This window comes from Falco naumanni, chromosome 3, assembly GCF_017639655.2.
Source record: "Falco naumanni isolate bFalNau1 chromosome 3, bFalNau1.pat, whole genome shotgun sequence".
Lineage (NCBI taxonomy): Eukaryota > Metazoa > Chordata > Aves > Falconiformes > Falconidae > Falco > Falco naumanni.
Window position 1 is genome coordinate 85,141,868 of NC_054056.1, and position 21,363 is coordinate 85,163,230.

The 21,363-nt window shown below is 41.1% G+C and overlaps 1 protein-coding gene across 11 annotated transcripts in view; it reads right to left on the reverse strand.

Annotated features, from left to right (window-relative positions):
* The window catches only part of PAG1 (phosphoprotein membrane anchor with glycosphingolipid microdomains 1), a 116,008-nt gene that overhangs the window by 37,279 nt on the left and 57,366 nt on the right, over positions 1–21,363 (reverse strand). For 9 of the 11 annotated variants that reach the window (XM_040585737.1, XM_040585730.1, XM_040585733.1 and 6 more), the window contains one exon: positions 11,052–11,116. The exons of the other annotated variants lie outside the window; for them this stretch is intronic. The gene's annotated coding sequence lies outside the window, so the exon portion shown is untranslated. The remainder of the gene's footprint in view (positions 1–11,051; positions 11,117–21,363) is intronic. 11 annotated transcript variants of the gene reach the window in all.

Sequence of the window (21,363 nt, forward strand, 5' to 3'; positions counted from 1 at the left end):
GGTAAAATTTATTCTTAGAAAATCCCTCATTTTGAAATAGTTATGCACAGGCATGCACAGACCCAAATAGATCATGGTTCCTATCGTTCCTAGTGCATGCAAACAGATAAGATGCTGACATGCACCAAAAAGGTTTGGGGCAAAAAAGCTAGCAAAATGTGCATGGAAACTGCCAAAAAGAAGAAAAAGTACAGCCCCTGGTACACAACTGCTAATAGGCAAAGGCAGCACTGCTGGTGAATGCAGGTGAAGCAAAGGTAAGGAAAAGGCAAAATGATGATGGAAAATTCTAAGGTCAGCCCAAACAGATGAAGAAAACAAGCCAGTTGCCACAGAGTACCTACTGCTCTCTCGGAAGAACAGTCATTTGACAGTCGTTGACACCCAGCTTATTCCTCTGTGCTGGTGCTGCCCAGCAATCAAGCCTCAGGGTCACTGATTTCCCCCGGTGCAGCTTCTGACTTGGCTTAACTGCCCATGTTGCCAATCTGTGGCTCTGCAGCTGAGGCTGGAGGATTGGGACACCATGGGTCAAATCCACAGTGCTTGTCATCAGCTGAGTTACAGAGCACAGCAGAGCAGCAACATTGGCAGCAGCTACAGTTTTCTCTCCTGTCTTCCTCCTCTCAGCCCTTCCCTAGTTTTTTCATTTCCTGTCAACAAAGTCCCAGGCAGCACTGCAGGCTCAGTGAAACACCACACGTGTGACATGATGGGGTGGAGTCAGCCATCCTTGACGAGATGCATGAGATACCCAAGTGTGCCTTGTCCGAGCCTCCTGCACTCCCAGGGACTACCAGGCAATGGAGCCTCACAAGGGATGCAGCTGACGAGCCCACGTGGATGCCATCAGTTGCCTAAACACTGGCAGCTAGGACCACTTGAGTTGTCTGAGGACATCCAAGCTATCTGGGTGTCTATGCAGTTGTCCACTGAGATGGACAACTTGATGCAGGAACTGCAGGCGATTTGTGCCCTCTGGAGTGGCAGCTGGAGGCCAAGGGGCACAGCCTATGCCATTTAAAACAGTATTCAATACCCTTTCTTAAGGTAGATGCAACCCGCGTCTGGATGTGGTTGGCAGACATGGCACAGGACCTACAGAAAACTCTCATGCTTCTCAGATAGCTATTAGAAACTACAAAAAGTGTCCCAGATGTTCCAGGGCACCTCAAATGGCACCAGCTGCTTCTGCGTGGGCACCTGAAGGTGACTTGGATCGCCACTGACTACAACACAGCCTGACGGTGCCTTGCAGGTACTTGCTTCAATTTAGGAGTTTTCATTTGCACTTGAATCTCATACCAGTAACATCATGTTTAATTGTTACGCAGATACAAGCATCTTTCTCTACATTAATTTCTTACACAAGGCTGAATGTTCTTAGCGCTAAATCCTTCTCAGAAAGCTGTAAAGATTTATGCAGGGATGAAACATTTTAGTCTAATATCAGAACACTTTTCTCCAAGTAGAACAACGCCAGAGCATCACACTCCTTCCAGCTGGAAGGACAAAAGATGAATGTCCAGATTTTCAGAAACATTCACTACCCCAGACCCTATAATGTTTGATTATCTGATGGTGCCTAGAACTGTGGGTAAAGAAGAAGCAAGTAAACCCACATGAAACTAGTAATTGTATGAATAATTAAGACCCCTCTATTGGAGCATCAATGTGTGGACTCATATCAACATGGTGCTAAACATCCCTATGCAGCTACAGAATGCATGTGTAAGCATAGGATTAGCAAACAGCTGTCGAAAGACCCATATTCTGAAGAAAAAAAAAAAAGTTCTTCTAAAGTGCTCATTTCCCTGTAATTCTTCCTCATTGCAATTTTATGTTACTGCAAACAGATAGGTATGCAGGGAACTTCTGGCCTAATTCTGTTCCCAGTTCCTCTCATATAGTAACTGCAGGCAGAACCTTGTCTCCTCTGTGGAATTATGTGCAACTCTAGTTTCTTTTTATTTACTGCAACATTAACATACACATATACACATTAAAACAATAAACCTGCATTACAGGCAACTATTTGCCCAACAAATTTACATGAAAGTAGAGCAAATAATAAATTAAATAATAAAACAATTTAAAAAAAATCCAGTTAAAGAGACCAGCAACATTTATAAAGCTACAAGAAGAAATCAGAGACATTAAGAAAAATACAAAAGTATTCTTGTTGCCACCAAAATTCCAGGAATTTCAAAATTTGTCAGTCATGGACTTCTTTTGTAGGCTATTCTTGCTTTAACACTGGTGTGCTGCTATGAAAAAAACAGCTAAGTGTCCTGCAGTTAGTGCAAAACATTAATTACTATTTTTTGAAAGTAAGTTGAAACTTAAATGTCAGCCTTCAGTGTAAATCTGCTGAGACTGAGTCTCTTCCCAGAGTAAATCTATTACACTTCAGTAAACAGATGGGATATAAATAAAGTAGGAGCTCTGCAGAGTTTAAAACAGTAATTGTCACTGTATTAACAGGCTTATGGCAATGTTACTTAGAAGTATTTGTTCTAAAGTCTCAGCAGGCTCGTCCTGGTGCCTGTTGTGTAAAACCATCTGCTGAACAGACAGAATCGATCTCTAAGTGTGTCCTGCTCGGTTTGTAAATTTACCTACTGTGACTAAGTACATAACTCATTATTAAAAACAGTCAGACTGGTCTTTCCTGAGGGTAAACTAGTGTTTCTCATCATCTTTACAAAACCTACACAACAAGAGATAAGGAATAGGTAAGTCATTTAAGTAAGAGCCATTATTTGAAAGACTTTCTCCTGTGGCCTGAATCAACATGCAAACGTGGACTCCCAATCATCTTCACAAGGTAATTATAATTCATAATTGGCACTTCTAAAGCGTTTTCACAGAGCTCTGCAAATATTGACTAATTAGCCATACCAGAATCCTGTGGGGTAGGTGAGCAGGTACACTAACTCCCTTTCATATCTCAGCAAATTGCTGGGGAAAAAAAATCCCCAATCCTTGCCTGCCCAAGGGGCTGAGAAGGTGGTGATGGGGGTTCCAGCCCCTTGCCCCCCGCCTAGCCCGTGTTGCTCCCACCACTGATGTGTTACCCACGCCAGAGAGGGGATGTCATGAGCTCTATGTTAGCAGAGCTCTGGAAATAGTGGCCAAACCTCAGTTTGTTTTCCAAAGTCCCATTAAACAAAAGGTCTAGATATTCAAATGCCAAAATAAAGCCTGAGGATTTGATATAAGTATATGCAGTATTTACATGAGGATGATAGCCTCTTCTGCTGAGGAGCACTCAAACAATGATGTACTTCACAATTATGGTTTACTCCCAGAAACAAAATATTACACAGGTACTTGTAACTAAATAGTAGAAAAAGAGCTCTTGTATGGAGTTAAGACGCTCCTTTACTTAAAATTCAGTTAAATCTTCTCATCCACTGTGTACCCAAAATGAAGGGTGAAGAAAGTGTGGAAGTCCTGTTAGAGCCTCCAAGAGGCTCTACTTTCATCATGTAGTAAAAAACGCACAAGGCAAGCAATATCATTAAACTAGAAGAAGGGTCTAAATATGGAGTGAAGATCCTTGGAGGCCACAGCATCTAGAAAATCAAATATGCCACTGCACATATTCTCCATTAAATACAGATCTTCAATTAAATTGCCCTTAGGATAGCAATGATTAGTCACTGGTGTCTCAGATTTTCTGCTTTAAACCAGCAAAGACAAATGATGGCTTTATTGCAGAGGTTGTTATTTATCACCACATTGGGGGGGGGGGGGGCAAACAGGTCTTTTCCAAACAAATTGTATTATCACAAGCTTACAACATACACAACATGCACAGTATGAACCATTTTTATTTGGTGTAATCCTGCTTTGTCTATTGAAGACATTGGTTGTATGCTGTGTCTAATTTCAGCTACAATCTCTTTAGGGCAAAGATTGTGTCCCTGTGGTTTTGTAAAGCCTCACTCAGAGTTATAATGACAAATAAATTAAATAAATAAGGAGAAATCATGAACTGTGGGAATTTATTCTACGTTTACCAGGAATTCACAAGTGAGGATTTATGCATTTTTAAAATGGATTTTATTAAGATAGTATCTTCCAAGATTTGTTTCTCTCCTTTTTTTTAGAAATTGGGAGAGACCTTTTAATTTAACTGCAGCAACTATCTAACTAAAAATAATAACAGGAAAAATCCAGTTAATGTGGTGACTAAATCCAGGGTTATTTCACTCTGAAGCTCATTCTTCAGCCTGGTTCGTGCTTAACTGCTTCCAAGACAAGCAGTTTTCCATTCCTAGCAAAAAGCATTAACATGATGGTATTTTAACTACTGCGTTAGTTATCTACTCTGAGCAAGGCTAGACAAAACAAATAGTAGGAACAGAGCAGAACTGGTTGCTCTAGCGAGCAAATTTCCTCAAAAAAAAATCCCAAACCATACAGATTAGTTGGCTTGGGCTGCAATACGATCAAACCACAAAAAAGGGCTCCAAAAGGGCTCCAGACCTCAGAAGGTTTGGTGAATCATGAAACAGCCCAACAAAAATTAATGTTTTATAAATTTAGCTCTCCTGGTCACTCGTCCCTCATGAGTCCCCTACATGTTGGAGCTGGGGCCCGGGGATGGCCGTAGCCAGAAACACACTGTCATTAGTAACATTGCAGAGTTATAAGCCAAAGCAAGTCTGTGACAAATCGCTGTATGCTGTACTTCTTTCGTGCACACATTTTTTTTCCTCTTTAGGAAGAAGAGAGGGGAAAAAAAGTGGCAATTTTTATCTCGGTATAGAAATACATTCCGGAAAACAAGCGATCAGCCTCCTCTGAGGCTTTGATGAGCTGCTTTGAGACCTCAGGAGACTGCTGGGCTCTTGCACCTGGAGCTGGCAGGTTAGTGAAAACAAAGGGCAACTTTGGTCTGCAAGAATAAAGGATGAAAACTAGGGTGAGTGCCTCTTTTCAGGTACAGCAGTATTCATCCATAGTAGGTAAAATGCAGCAATACTGGTAAAATGTCACCTGTGTTATTAGAAATGTTAATTGACCTCGCTAGCCTTCTGCCCTTAGAGATCTGCAACACTGCATGTCTGTAAGGTGAGGGGTCTGGTCCCTATGGCCAGAGCATGTAATTGCAGATGGACATTCCTCATCCTTCAAGATGCCAAGCCCCACTCATTGAACTCATAAGTTTTCTCATTTTTCTTTTTGGTTTACAAAACTAAAACCCGTAAAGGGAACAGTATGTGAGATCAACTCTGTACAAGAGGATGGAAAATGCACCCATTTGCACATAGTTAATAACATGTCCTAGAATGGCCATTCACCCTCAAAAGACATTAGCATGTAATAGCAGCTGCTCATCCTCTGAGTGCAGATGAGTGGTGGAAAGAGGTGCTGAGAGGCTTTGTCCTAGAATTACAATTCACTGTTTAAACATGATGTGAGGAAATTATTTTAATTGCCTGTATCAGTCTGGGACTGAAATGGTCCTACGTTGGTAGGAGTGGAGCAAATATCTTTCTCTGGTCAGGGTGTTGTTTGAGAAGAACATGTACATGTCTGAATGTCTAGAAAGTCTCACCATGGAATAAAATGAAAGAAAATCACTTCAATAAAATAGCTTTGCAAAATATTAGCTCGTAGTGATAGTTTTTAACCAAAAGTCTTGCATACAAAGATCTGATTTCCTGTAAGTATGAGCACTGAAAGAGCAAGAACTGTTATTTTTGATCTCTTAGAGTTCAAATGTCACAGGCCATATTAAAGGAATTCACAGTTGGCTCTGGGATTTTGAAAGAAAAAAAATCAAGGACTTACGCTGTTGTACAAAGGTCGGTGGTGATCACAGTACTAAGGACCATGAGAGAAACATGAGGTGGTGGGGTTTTTTAAGCATCATTATCTAGCGGCCTTGAGTGCTAATCAAAACAAAGACTACAATGCCTGCTTTAATGGTTTTTTTTGTCTCAGTAATGCTCCTAAATGGAATAAACCACATTAGACCCAGACAAGCTAGGAAGAGAGATAAATGGCAAAACAATACACTGAAAATGTAAAGATTCTTTTAATCTACTATTAACTGAGTTACCATCCATGGCATTCACAGTTAACTGCAGTTTTGTAATCCATTTGCTGAATTGTACAACTAAAATAGAAATATTGCTGTCCTGTTTAAAACAAAAGACTAAACAAGGCCCAAATAAACCTCCAGAACGGCTGGCTTGGCAAATACTGTACTAGAACAGGCTGCATATCTATTTTTTTCTTTAAAAATAAGAAAAGCAGCTCCCTTGGAGTTTTTTATTAGAGGGACTCAGACCCCACCGAGGTAGTCCTGCACATAAGCCGGATCACAAGCACACCACAAGAAGGATTCCCTAGCAGACAAAGGACCTCACTCACATACTCCCTCACCAACCACTGCCTTTCCCCATGGCTCCAGCGATACAGGGACAGATGCTAACCAATCTCAGCAGGCTTTGGACTGCTCTCTAAACGTTTATGGGAAGAGGCATTGAATGCCAGGAAGATTAACTCACTGACACTGTCCCTCCTTCTTGTTCCTTTGGCTTTGCTCATCTTTCCTCTGCATATGCTGGCCCAATGCATAGCCATGTTGAATTTCTTCAGCTTGATACTCCAAAAGATCTGATACATTTAAATCCCTCAAAAGAAATTAACTAGGTTTTCTGATACACCTATTTTGCTGCACCAATCACACTGAGATGGGAGGATCCTCAGCAACTGAGTGGGAATACAGACTATGTTTTGGGCAGATCCTGCAGGAAGAGGTGACAATTTGCAGATAAAATGACAGCCAAGGTATAGAGGTAGTGATACCTTTATGTTCATTTAGAAGCAATACTGAAACGTTTCCAGAGGTCCAGTCTTGGAAAGATGAATTAGGTCTTTGTTAATGGTGTACACAAAATGTAGGATTATGCACCTTACCTTGAGGAAATTTTCAATAAAGGTCTATACAAACTGAAGCTGTAGCTTAGGGAACATAAAATTCATTCTGTAATTAATGGGTTCCCCCCAGTATTATAGAGAAAAAGTTCCTGTGGTTTATATTGCTTTTGCAAAACGGTTGCTCTTCTGCTCTCAAGGGACTGTGAAAGGTCAGTGGTGTTGAATATATAAGATTTATAAAGTACTCTGGAATGAGAGGTGGTGTGTAAATGTAAAATATTATTGGAGCATACTATCCTTACTTCACAGACACTGAAATGGAACTACCTGTCTGTGCCACAAGAGCAAAACTAAGAAACCAAGTTAGTCTGATGATAGTGGGTTGTCTAAGGTTACTGACCATCTATAACAGTGCAAGTATAAATTAATCTGGCAGGAAGATTTATCTAATGCTGAAAGTTACTGTTGTCGGTCTGGACTAGGTTATATGTAGATATGAATGTGTAGATTGTTACATAGAAATGACTAAGTAGGCAAAGATCATGGACTACTATGTACCATGATGACAAAGCGGCTTCTGAAGCAGCTGTAGGCACAGGAGCTGCCATGCAGCCCATCCACCTTCTGCAGAAACACTGCCTTACACAAGTCAGTTCTCAAGTGTATGCCAGAGATGCTTGGGATGCCATGGTCCTCACGTGCTTTGCACAGCCACCCTCACACAGCGCTTTCAGGCTCAAAATATGCATCCTATTTATCCCTGGCTTTGATGGAAGCTTCCAAGTTCCCCTTGCAGATGTGAACCTTGAGAATTGTTCACTTATAACCAAAGAGGCTTCCTAAAAAACAGTCTCTTACCAAACGGAGTGAGAACAAGCTGGAATGGACTAGCGGTCCCATCCCCTCTCAGGGAAGCGTAAGTTATGCTTTCACCCCATTTGGGGGGATCAATCCCAATTTCTCTCTTTCTTCTGACCACAACGATCCATAATTTAACACTGCAACAAATAAGCAGTTTGAAGTAGATTGTAAAATATTTTAACAGCTGGGGCAATGGCATTGTTACTCCACTTTAGTGTAAATGGAAAAACTCCCATTCCCCCTCCTAAACAAAGACAAAGATTGTATATCATATTCTGAATTCTTTTAAAAACCTAGGCCAAAAGATCTCACCAGCACAGTCTGTTCCCCTTCACATTATTACTCCCACTCTCACAGATTCTTTTATCTAATTCCCTTTCTCCCTGAAGTCTATACTGTCCTTCCAAAATTTTTTCAACTGGCTTCCCTTTCCTTCTTTTAAATTCCCTCTCTCTCATCAGCCATCTAAAACCCTTCTTCAAATAATGCTATTTTATTTTAGAAAAATGACACTATGAATTCAGCACTACAAAGTAATCTGTTCCTACTTTTCTTTCTGTGCTAAAATATGCCATTTTAGATCTTTTTTTCGGGGGGGGGGGGGGGGGGGAGGGGAAAAGCACACAATACTGCGCTTCAGCAAAAGTATATGAGCTTCCTGCTCCTAAAGAGAAAAAATGAAGTTCTTACTTTTGAATGTGTTCATACTTTCCCATGAAAATTGATATATCTCTCTGGGAGGTAAAGAAATTTGGATTATCTATATTTGAGAGAATAGTTACATGAAGTTACTGAGTAAAATGATTGATTTTCTAGCAACAGAACTTTTATTCAAACATAATGTCAAAATTATTCTCATCTATGCAAAACACTTCTGATCCACACAGAAAAGGCTCTTAATTTCCGCTACAGTGAAAAAAATGCTATTGTATTTTTCTCTTCACTGATGAATTAAGTATTTGGTTTCTTCTGCTGTCTTCAGATAATTTTTACTCTTAATAGATCTGCTCATTTGGCTACAGCTAAATTGCTGTAGTAACAGCAGACAATGACACTCTTAGGCTATGCTATGCATGATTAATCTGTGCTCCAACAGAATGCGTTTATCATCTGGGGGCTGCCCTTCCCATTTGTCTTTTTCCTGTGTTTCCAGTTCTCCTTTCCTCACAAGGAGAATGACAAAAATCAGTGTGGGTTTTTAACCCAGGGAATGACATTTTTAGCTCTGAGGCCTATGTGTAAATGTAAATTTCCAGCTGTTAGAACAAAGAAGTAGCAAATGTGAGGCAGATGTTAATATATTACCCAATGTTGGTAACACAAGAAAAAATAAAAAAATCCTCCAGCTACTCCAATAATGAAACCTTACTTGCTTAGGCATCTACATAGGCCCATGCCGACAGAAATAAGAACTAACTAGTTTCTCGCAATCCATGGAGTCTAGTTAAATCCTCTGTGCCATTTCTTCATTTTCTGATATTAACAATCCATAAGCCAGAACATAAAGCCAATGAAATAATCTCCAGCTGTTTCTTCTGCTCAGGAATCTGATGAACATCCAAAGACCATTTAGGTTCTCTACTGCTTAGCACCTACTGCATGATAAAGTCAGGTGGTATCTGGAGGATTCTGGATCCTATGCTACAGCACTATTCTTCAGGACTACATTCAGCACCAAAAGTTAAACCTCATGTCTGGTTTCTACCAAGTACCACTTGAATGTAAGTCTTCAAGCACTTACAAAGCCAGTGTAGGCAGAGCTAATGAGCAACCACTCTGAGCTCCCTAAGAACCCTGCTTTCCTTTGAATCCACCAACTAAAAAATCCACAGCATGCCAGTGAATGGAGTAAAGTGCTTCTTGTTGTATCTAGTATCCTTGTTGCTTCTATCATCTTCTAAACTTTGGAAACTTCTGAATTAACTGTCCTGACAAGGTGAACACAAGTCATAGCCAGATGCATGTAGCAGCATGGATATTCAGAGCATACTTATGATTTAGATTCTCCTCCAGGCTCTCCAGCCTCTCTCTAGTTCTTACGATTGCACATATTTCATCATCTCATCTTTCTCATTTCACATCATCCCTCCCATGGACCCCGGATCTCCATGAATCCTGAAAGTCCTTCTTTCTAACGTTAATACAGCAGCGCCTTCTGATTGTCTTGTGTCAAGCACATTTGTGTTTGTAATCCCTTTCACACTAGGCAATTCATTAAGGGCTCTGTTTTGATTACCAAAATGTGTGAACACAATTTTGTATCTCATCTATACAGGGTCAGTCTTATGTCAACTCATTTTTGTCTGTGACAGTCTTTTCCCATCCCATGGCAAAACAATGTTTACATTTGGTTAGCTAAAATATTTGCATTGCACATTCAAATGATGCGTTTTCCCAGTGACAGAGCTCTCTGTGGTATTTCCTCCTGTACCTACTATGCAGCGGAAATAGATGATTAAGATGAATAATCTGTGTGTCTCTCAACAAGGAGATTAAGGAAACAAGCAGCACACGATAGTAACAGTGCTAGACTTTGTAGTATCTGTGCAGGCAGTGTAATCTTCCTAGCACTGCTTAAAGCCTGCCTTTTAGAGCCCCAAACCAGAAGAGCTACACATTTTTTAGTCATCGTATTTCAAATAGATTCTTCATTTATTGGCCATTTATTTGTTCATTCAGTGTGTGAGGTAGAGTAAAACACAACACACATAGGTCCTGGGAGAGGAGGTAAGAATGATGCTGTTTCCTGAACATCAGTCTGCCTGCAGATAAAAGCCTCGGGCACACCATGTCTGAGGGGCTGTGGAGGCGATGAGGGCTGCTACCCAGGAGGAGGAGAGAGAAGCGAAGTTGGGGAGGAGAGGGCCACAAGGTGACGGTATTTCTGGGGATCAGAATTTTAAATTCTTAATGTAATACTACAAAGTTGAACAAAACACTGCAAGCAATGCTGCACAGGGACGTGCTGCACCATGAGCTATGCCAGCCACACAGCATGATCATTTCCCCAAAGGCACTGTCTCAGGCTTGTGGGAGAGAAAAAGTACACATATAAAACTTCACAAGACAGTGAAACTCAACAGCATTTAAGACCTATCATCATCTACACAGTAAACAGTTAATTTTGCTCACATAGTTGTTACTACCAAACAATGCAGGACTACCATACGCAAGTCTTTCTGAGAAGAAATCAGAGGCAGAGTGAAGCAACTTCTCATGCAGGAACCCTGTAGCAATGCAAAGCTAGGAAGAACTTCAAACCCCCAGCTCTCAGGGGGTGTATTCCTTACCTTATACCCCCATCCACACAGGTCTTCATACAGGCTCTTCCAGTGAGGAAGCGAAAGCTTCTGTGCTGAAAAAAAGATGAAGTTCAGAAGTTACTGTAAAGGCTCTGCTTGTGCTTACATCCGTCACTAGCTCTGTTGCATCTTTTTGTTTACAGAAACACAGACAACAGTTGAAAGTTGACTGTGTAAGCAAAAGCTATTTATTTTAAATTGACCCTTCCCGCTTAGTGTCACATACTCTGGAGGAAATGGGTTATAAAAGTCACTGTATAAATGAGGCACACAGCATCTAGCAAATGAACTTTAAGCAGGGTTATTTTATGTGTGGGAGACATATTTGCTCCACTGTTTTAAAATAACAGCAAATAAAACTTTGTGTTTGCCAGTTAAAACACAGCAGTAAAAGTAATGTAACAGGCTCTACACCAGTATAAGGCAGTGTATGCACAATAATAAATGACCAGTGCTTTTATGCAGTGGAGAGGGACTTTCTACAAGGGCATGTAGCGATAGGACAAGGGGTTAATGGTTTTAAGCTGAAAGAGGGCAGATTCAGATTAGATATAAGGAAAAAATTCTTCACTATGAGGGTGGTGAGGTACTGGAACAGATTGCTCAAAGAAGCTGTGGATGCCCCATCCCTGGAAGTGTTCACGGCCAGGTTGGATGGGGCTTTGGCACCCTGGTCTAGTGGACCATGTTGCAGGGGAGTTGGAACTACATGATCTTTAAGGTCCCTTCCAAACCAAACTATTGTATGATTCCATGAATTTTGATTTAATCTCAAACCACATTTATCCACATATATTTTTATTTTCTGATACGAGTGTCTTTAGTAAAGCATCCACTGAAAAACAGTTGTGAATTGCAACCTCTTTATTTATTCTGGTTCCATTTTTTCTCTTGTGCAGACAAGCTCTGATTTGGGATTTCCACACTTACTGGTCCCTGACAAGTGCAAGAAAACCACTGAAAGACACAGAATCTAATCTAGGGTCTCACTTCTTCCTCTCATGGAGGTAATGACCATAAATATATCTCATCTGATAGATAAAATAAATGTTAGGCAGGTTTAAACATGCTTATTACTATTTTAAAATGTTCTTCTTTACGGTAGCTGGTGTTGTTTGGAACACACCTCCATAATGAGAAGGGCACCATTAAAATGCTGATGTCCACATGGCAGGACGCAGGGTCCAGCATCATCCCTCCATCCCTGCTGACCAGCTGGGCAGCAGGGACCTGGCTCCCCCATGCTGGAGCCCATGGCTTCCCTCTCCCTCAGTAAGGGGGGCGGGGGGCCACAGGGAAAGCCTGCCTGGAGGGAGGGAACAGGCGCATCACCTGCCTGCCTGGTGCCCGACATGCCAAGCAGCCTGGGGGACTGCGTATGGGTTAGTAGGGTGGACTCTCCTTCACAAAGAGGATGCTGCAAATTCCCAGGCTGAGGGCCAGATAAACTCAGATACTGTGTTTTGAGCAAGCAGTTAGCAGCCTTGCGGTTTTAATTTAACACTTCTAAACGTTACTTCCTTCAACCACCCTCATGGCTACGCAGCTTGCAGCTCCCGGCCTTTGGCTGGCCAGCCAGCAAAGCCCCACCGATTTTGGCAGAGGGATGTGCAGCATGACGGGCAGCGGCTGCCGCTGTCACTAGCAGGATGTTTTGTGGAGTTTCTCCTACAAGGCAATGTGTTTATTCTTCGAAACAGTTGCTCCCTAAAGATTAAAATCAAACAACAGCACAAAAGCAGCATGTGTCCTCCGGGGCTGCTACGTGCCATCGGGTAAACAGGAGGTACAAGCTACATTCTCCTGAATGACACGCAAAGAATGGTGCCCCACTTTCAGAAAAGAGTAAAGTCCTTCAGAAAACAAATTATACTCTCCTCTTTTTTACACACATACACACACAACCTCACTTAGAAAAAAAAAAAATCAACAAAAAAATCCCCCAGTATCTTTCAGATGCCACTTGTGACATTAAAAGCTCCAGTGTTGGGGCTGTGTTGGGGGGTCCCCACCACAGCTGAGCCCATTCAGCCTAAAAGCACATCAACCTGGGCACACAAAATGAACAACAGCCACAGCTCCAAGGCATGCACTTTTAAGAACACGCTCCTTATCATCCCCAAATAGCAGTACACACTCTCAAAAATATAGTTAACAATTACAAGGGACAGATAGCAATAAGAACAGCAAAGAGACCTGAAGAAGCGCTCAGACAAAATATATCTTTACTTTTAAACTAGAAAAATAATAGTAATTTAAAAATGACTAAAAATATCATAAAAGTAGTAATAACACAGGAGATGTATCCGCATCACAACATCAAATCTGTTTAGCACAGTCTGCGTAATCACAGTTATTACAAACTGGCTGAAAAAATAAATGCGACAACGATTTTTCTTTCTGCTGAGGGATGTGGAACAAATGTTAATTTTTTGCTGCTGTACAGGGTGTTTTATACCCCAGGGAGTAGTACCTGCGGGGGGGAGTGAGGAACTGCCTCTGGTAATAGGAAGAAGTATTTATCTTGCCTAATGGCTATAAGTTAATGTATTTCTATTAGCAAAATCAATTTAATATTGCATATACATAGTAGCTTCTGGCTTAAAAAGTAAGAAAGCTGGAGAAGGAGACTAAATGATCTTTTCTTCCTCTGATAAGAACACACAGAGATTTTCTCATTACTGTAATGCAAACTAAGCCCACATAAAGGGGATCAGGCAAACTTCAATAACCCTCAGCGGCAGCACAATGCCACCATGAAGCTCTATCCCCCTAAGGAGTACGGTGGACTTCGCAACTTTTCCCCCTGTCGTATACCCACATTGTAATTAATAACCCAATAGCAGCAATCACTCCCGTGCTGCTATAAAGATAAAAACATTACCTTTGATTAACAAGGATTCCTCATCCTGGACCCCGTTTGCATTGTGCAGAAGACACCAGGAGAAGTTATGTGTGATGCTCGGAAACTCCCTCTTGCTGTTAATGCAGCTCTAGGAATTTCCTGACCCCTGTCCTCAGCCCCTTGCCGATTCCGTATGCGCGGCGCAGATCCCCACCTTCTCTGGCTGCCAAGCCGGCCACAGCCTGCGAACAATGCTGCCTCTGTCAACCCGCCGAACCAACAGTGGCACAAAGGCACACTCATGTACAGCCCCGGACGGGTTTTTTTCCTTCTTCTTGGAGTACAGGCTGATGAGAATGGATGGGAGAAAATGCTTATGTATTTGTGATTAGCCAAAGCTTTGTTACGTTCAGGAGGGGTAAGATGGTGTCGGCGCACGACGGGCACCCTGGCACCTAGGGGGCAGATGAAATCTGTGCTGGTGAGAGTGCTCCCTGCCTCACTTTGCACATTTTTGTGTTGGATCTGTGGGTGGCTGTGTGAGCAAGCAGCTGAAATAGGGGAGGAGTTACACAAAATGCAATTTATGACTTGAAGCCTTGTCTGCCTTTCCAAGAGCAGGACGGAGAGGCAAAATTGCAGCACGATGACACGGCACCGTGCCTTACACACCCCACCTGCCACCGACTGCCTCTCCAAACTGGCTGGGAAAGCTCCCCTCCCTGCTGAAGTGCAATGTGCACGACAGAGCATGGATGCAGCAGCTGCTCTTGCACCGCTCAGGAACCACACTCTGGAGAGCCTCTGAGCACGCTGGCTGCTCGCTCCCTCCCCACAGCACTATCAGTTCAATTTTCAAGAAGGCACGATGCTTCACGAACTTAACAAGTGACTGTAGGATGAGACGATAACATCCTCAGCAGATGTTTACAGCTGTCACTAGGAAGAGGGGAAGACAGCATCTTAAATCCAAGTTTTCTGCAAAGCTCCCCTTGGAAATCAGAGAGACAAAGCAGAAAGACCTTTTAAAATCAGACGTCTGTATTTTTCTTGTTTTGAAAGGACTATTATGTGCATGTTGCACATATTTCGTGTAAGTTCAACTTTGTTTTCTTTCCTATAAGAAAATGAGAAGCCATCTGGCCCGGCTCCAGAGGAGCCAGAGATGATTCCTTCTGACACCAACTGGAATTTTACAGTTTAACTCAAATATTCCCAAGCCAACCTCCATGATAGATGCTAGCTGTTTCACATTCTTTCACAGTAATTTTAGTTCGGCTCTTAAAGCACTGCAACCGAACAGAGCAGCCAGCAACAACGCATTTTCTTCTAGAAGCAAAACCCAAGGGACACACAACACCAGGGTGCAGCACAGCTATGAACTCATTCCAGGTCCCTGATGAACCATCGCAGTGTTACAATAATTTCCCATGCAATCAGTATTAATTGGTGAGTTGCTGGCAAACACCCAGGGGCCCTATCTCATCCTTTTAGCAGGTCCGACCAGGTCAGGCTTGAGGATCGCCAGCGGGGTCAGGCAGCCATCACTGGTGCCCCAGCTCTCGGGGCTTTCTTGCTGTTAATTTTTTGGGGAACTGGCAAGGGGTATCTTGAGTAATGAGCAATCACAGATATGCCACTTCCAAATTAACACTTATGAGTTTGTAACACGAGACAGCAAAATAAGAGGGAGATTTCTGGAGGGACTTTATAAACTTTTTTTGAAAATAACTCATTTCAAAGCATTTCACTGAGGCCAAACTCCAACATCATCTTCAGGAGAACTGAATGGCAGCGCCAGTGGGTAGTAACAGCCCAGTAAGACTCTTCATCTTGTACGCAAAATTAAGTTGAGAAAGGAGAGCTGTAAATGAGTAACCACCTTGTCTAATTTTATCTTTTAATAACAATTCTTAAGGAATTTTTTTCAATTTATCTATTAGGAAGATCAAGTTATCTGTCTTAAGGATGTTGCCAAATGGACTTAAGCAGTATCAGGATTGGTTTATATCAGCAGGGCCCTATGACTCCATGGCAATAAACAAAATCAGATGTTCTTCAACAGAATATCTTAAATATTTAAAACATATTTCAGAGTCGCTTCCAGGGTGAGCATCACAGCTGATGAGTCTCAAATGGGATCTTTTTTTGCTCTGTAGAATTATGTAAGTAATCTCAAAAATGCATGTACTTCTATCCTTTAAAAAAAGTGCTGAGGCAGTTATTTAGAATCAAAAGGATGCCCTAACTGAGGACTGCATGAGGCCAGTCTACACAACACCTAATGGTAAAATACATTAGGAAACACTTGTTGCTACAGGCAAGCAGAATTACTTCAACTAAACCAGGTCAAGTATAATCAAGAGCAATGTCCTACAGGCCAGCTTTATTCCACCTCCCTTTTCTGCTTTTCCTAAGTTTCTAGTCAACATGGATCAGTGCTCCTTAGCATTATTCTTCTCATAACATTTTCCTTTTTTACTGTGCAACACTTGGGAACCGCAACATAGCATCAATAGGTTGCCTAATACAAAATGTCTAATGGTATACTTCGGCTTGGAGGCAGTCAAGAACATTAATGATGGTTCCTTCTCTTGGAAATCCTGGGTGGAGAGGAGGAGAGTGCGACAGCCTGCCTGTGCCATCTCACGTCATCTCTAAGAAATTGCACCTCCAGGTTTTACTTAAGGGCTCATGTTGTACTTAGTGTACACAAACTCAAATGTGAAAACAAAAATTCATAGTATTTACATTGGTCAGCAGATATATAGAATCATAGAACAGAATCATAGAATCATTTAGGAGAGATTTATCATTTACCTATGTGGTTCATATGACATAATTTATCATTTTTTTCCTTGGAGATCCTTCTTTCTCTGGTTCTTCGTGGTCCTATTTGATTTTGATTTTTTAAAGGCCTTACTTTTTTTTTCTTCATATCTATGGCATGTAAAGATCCAACCATTATATCTTAGTGTCATGTGAAAAATGAATACTTTCAGACTATTCTCACATTTTAGAAGTACAGCAAATGACCTAATTTTCACTGGTGTAACCACACAGTAACTCCATTAACTTCCAGTATGTTTGGATTGCCCACCATCCACCTGAGATGTCCCTCACCTCTATCTCACACATCCTTAGCTCAGAAAGAGTGTAAACCCACAAAGATATTGTTCAGGGCAATTTAGGCAGCCAAAGAGTTTTGTCATTCAGTGGAGGGATGGATTAAGGAAGCACAGAATGAAAGTTTCAGAGATCTTTTCTGTAAAAAAATGCAAGAGGAAGGAGCACAGTGCACACTCTGGCAGGGACAGCAAGTGCAGTATGCGCTTTTGGAGCTGCAGAAGGATTATTAGACATCTTAGTACACTGCTACTCTGAAAAATCTGGTTTGCTCACAGGCTTTTACCACACATACGTTCACACTCCCACTTTACATCTACAACTAAGAGACAGTGGGATACAACATTCAGTTTTCAGAAAACACATGACCAAGAGTTTCTTTTTCCAATGAAGTATGCCGAGGCTTAGTCACTGCCGCTTTGATACCCGATATCAAATTCAATCTTTGCAAATATAAAGCAAACATCTTTAAGCAACTTATGAACATCTCTGTCTACACAGATAAGAATTACACTTGTAAATTACTTCCCTAAATAGGTGTTACATCAAATCTTCAACTAGTCAAAGACAGTTGTGTTCAGCCTGCATCAGGCGATAATGAAGCCTTAACCCTAGAGATCTTCATTAAATTTGGATTAGCTGTTGATGAAAACCAATTTGATAACACTGCTTATTCTAGACTTCCCTTGCAATTTTTCCGGTCAAACTCATCACTGCTGTCCCTTCCTGCATTAACTTTCTAAGAGCGTTACTTCCAGTGACAGTTTTACTTGTAGAACTGCAAAGCATCAGTATGTGCCCCTCATCAGGTCCTTCTACCCACTGATCCCAGTGCAGGATTGTACCAGGTTATCTCCATCTATGGAGGATCCAGGGACTAAACACATGATTACACTTTTTCAAGCATCACCTTTTGCTCCGTCTGGGAGCTTGTCAGTCCTGGGAAGTACCTGCGTATTTCCTATGCTTGCCAAAGGCACACACATGCCGGACTGCCTCCACTGCTGCAGAGGGCTGTATTTCATTTTGAGCTGTCTTATTGACAGTATTTTACTTGGACACAGATCATTTGGGTCTATGGTCTGTTCTCTGTTAAAAGCTCTTGACTAACTCAAGTGAATACATCATCTATACAAGTTACACATGGCTTATGGCCACGTGGATTTTAATTTGGCATGTTTAGCACGTGTCTAAAGCCCCTTCTTCAAGCAGTCAAGTCAAAGCCTTATGAAGATTTAAAGTGTACCAATATGATCTCAGTTTAATATTCCGTATTACAAGAATGCAAAACATTTTGTTAAATCTTTTTTTTTTATAGAAGTTAGTTTGCAGCATCAGTGTAATTATGAACTACTATACGTTCAGTGAAGCATTGCTTTAAGAACACCTGATGTCTTGCAAATTTATTTCTCCTCTTTCCACCCGTCTGATTAGCACCGATAATGGAATTGAAACTTTCACCTCATCTGCTTTCAGTATTTATCAAGCATTTGAGCATGGCTCTTTGGTTTCCATTTGTAGTAACCAGAATTTCCAACTGTTTTTTTCAGCCAAATACTTGATAGATTTGGGCTTGCTTTGTCCAGACAAGACCAAATGTACTCACTCTGCTAGAGTCAAAACTAAATACTTATATATGTTTTTTTAAAGCTACTCATTAGGACATGGATAGCGACAAATGTGCTTCCTTCAACTTCAGCTTACCTTTTATTCTCCCCTGCAGCTTGCTCAAATTTATTAAAAACAAAGAAAGAAATCACATTACTAAGTTTTCATATTCCACTCTTCTTAATTTTCAAATTTCAGTCATTTATAAGGCCCAACTATTCTATGACAAGAGCTTTTTAGACCATTTAACAGGACTACAGTCTTGAATTACCAGGGATTTTCTTTTTTTGTTTAATCCTCTACTGCATCCTCCCATTTTTCCTATTTTCCACTCCTTAATTAAATTTCAGGTCAAAGCTCTTTCTGACTCATGACATTCAAATGTTTTCAGATTTGGTTAAAAAATTGTGCAAATCCATTATCCTATATTGTCATAGCTAACCAGAAGAAACTCTCTTGAATTATTTGGATATATGGACAAGATCTGATTATCTAAATCAAATTGCTAAACTAATGCACAAGGGAATATAATTAATTTTTTTTTTTTAAAAAAGTCAAATCTTATTAAAGTGTGCTCAAAATAATTGGCCAGACTATAGGAAACTAGTGGGCAGAGGTTCTGGAAATGGAAGTGACACCATGCTAATTGGCAAAACACCCACCAGAAGATAAAAATCTATTTACAATTTAAGGATTTAATTTTGAGATTATAAATGCAAAAGACAAAGAATGACATCCTCCTGTCATTTGCTGACAAGCTGTGATAAAGCATCTGAGAAGGATACCTGTGTCACTACCTCATCACCAGCCACGACTGCTCTGCATCCTGCCTCCTACAACTGACTTGCATATCCAAGTCCTGATCCTGTCAGACCTGTCTGAATTATCCCAGATTTGCTGCCAGGAGTGGTGGCATCATACTAAACAAAAACTTAACAGATAAAACTGTTTCTGTTCAGGGAATTGCATTTATATGGAATGTAATTATTAAGGTTTAATTTTCTCTGCACAAGCATTTACACAAACTATATAAGTCCTCTTACCAGAGCTACTGCTCTATAGAAACTGTTGAAGTGCATTTGAGTACTGAATCAGTACTAAAGATGTCTGTAGCATTTATGTAATTTAAAATATTCTTTAATATACAAAAAATTAAAAGAAACCACTTTTAGAAACTTTTGTTTAACCACAGTAAATTGGGATAACGACCAATATGGGAAGACTCATTTCAGGAAAACCAGGATGGGATGTACACTGTCAGCTAACAGTTCTTGGTCTCTAATTAGTACTATATCCTTCACAGTGAAACCTGGTTTAAAAAGCAGGAAAAACAAGATGGACAACCTTAACCCTCTTCAAAACATTAATATGAAGCTGGATAATTATGTCAAACATTACTTAACATAACCAAGGCTATTTGTGCTGTCCTCCTAAGTACCCACAGGACAGAGCAGAGAGCTGGCTGCCCATCCATCTGCTTCAGGTGGCCCTAGCCTGAAATCCAGCAATACTGCCTGAAGTTTGACCTATGTTACTGGTATAAAAGAAAAAAAAAAAGCCAAAACAACAAACCAGCCCAAAGAAGCTGCTGGCACCTCAGATTCATAATGCTCCTGATGCAGATGAACAACAGATCAGTAACAGAAAGTGTTTGCAGCTTTTTTCTGCCATTGCTGTCCTGGGATTTTATGCTTTTTGCTTGGACTCCACACTACCTGTGAGAGATCAGACCTGTTTTTTTTATCTAACATTACATTGTCCTTCAGTACTTTGTTCTCCTTTAGCAATACTTGCCATGGATGGATCGGCATGTATCTGAAAGCCTCACTCAAACTTGATTCAGAAGGCTGGAATGAAAGAATGTAGAGTAATTCAAAAGGAAACTTAAAAAAGCAAAACTCCCAAGTGTCTGATAAAGTCACACTTACACAAGCGTGTTGAGAAACTGGGCCCTGCCCTGACTGTCACGTATACTTTCAAAAACACTTCTGAGAGTGAAGCGGCCAGGTAAGCCAGCGGTGTCTGACCACCAGCGGAGCTCTCTAAAGGCTCTGAAGGTACCTGTTCATAAAGGTTTTGCCCTGATCACACAGCGTGGCCGTGACAGAAGCTGGTTGTTCTGTTTGATTATTTATTTATTTTTTAAACTAACATCATCATCACGAAAATTAGCTCGAGCATCAAGAATCATCACAGTCAGCAAGCAGAGGCTCAGCCTTCAGTGCACCTCTACTCCACCAGCCTTTGATATATGAAAGCCAGTATCTGCAACAGAGACTTCAGCCTGTAATTATTAAATATGTCTCTACAGGACCACAGCTCAATAAAGCAGGTGATGCCAAACTGAAGCTGCTGAGACAGCACCAAAAAGCCTTCGTCTACCATGATGCCTTCATTTCAGTGGATGAATTTTGCAGCTAACTGCCATTTGTGTGCCATCACCTACCACCTTCCTCTTCTGTGTGGGAGGTGGCAGACAGAGTGGACTGAAAGACAGTGATTTTGATGCAGCGCATCACCACTCTGACTGGCATGCAGACAAGGAGGATTTCCAAGAACATTTGCATGTCTCTGTCTTTACAAAATAACCGTTTAAATCACTCTGCCAGTGGGAACTGAACGCAATGCTTAAGGAATCCTGCATTAACTTGTAAATGATAAGATTTCAAGCATTGGAACAGGCTGCCCAGGGATGTGGTGGAATCATTGTCCCTGGAGGTG